Below are 459 nucleotides of genomic sequence, written 5' to 3' on the forward strand. Positions count from 1 at the left end.
GCACTGGGTTGACCGAGGCTTCCAGGGCATCACGGCCGACCCTCAGCCCTGCTGTGACCCCGCAGTGCTGCCACCCCAGCCCCGGGGACCCCAAAATCAGCAGAACATCCCTGTGGAGCCCATTGGGATGGTGGCGTTGTGCCACCTCCAGAACCGTCCCGAGAGACCCTGAGACAGGACAGCAGTCCATAAGGCTCTTCCCACAGCTCCTTAAGGCCCTTCCCAGAGGTCCATAAAGAACTTCCCAGAGGTCCATAAAGAACTTCCCAGAGGTCCATAAGGCCCTTCCCAGAGGCCTATAGGGCCCTTCCCAGATGTGCATAAGGCCCTTCCCAGAGGTCCAGAAGACGTTTCCTAGGGGTCCATAAGGCACTTCCCCCCGAGGCCCACGAGGCTGTGCCGGACGGTCCCGCTCTGGCCCCGTCCCTCAGCGCTGGCTCTCGGTGCCCTCCGGCGCTG

Source organism: Manacus vitellinus, unplaced genomic scaffold (assembly GCF_001715985.3).
Source record: "Manacus vitellinus isolate BGI_N305 unplaced genomic scaffold, ASM171598v3 scaffold_26_pilon, whole genome shotgun sequence".
Classification (NCBI taxonomy): domain Eukaryota; kingdom Metazoa; phylum Chordata; class Aves; order Passeriformes; family Pipridae; genus Manacus; species Manacus vitellinus.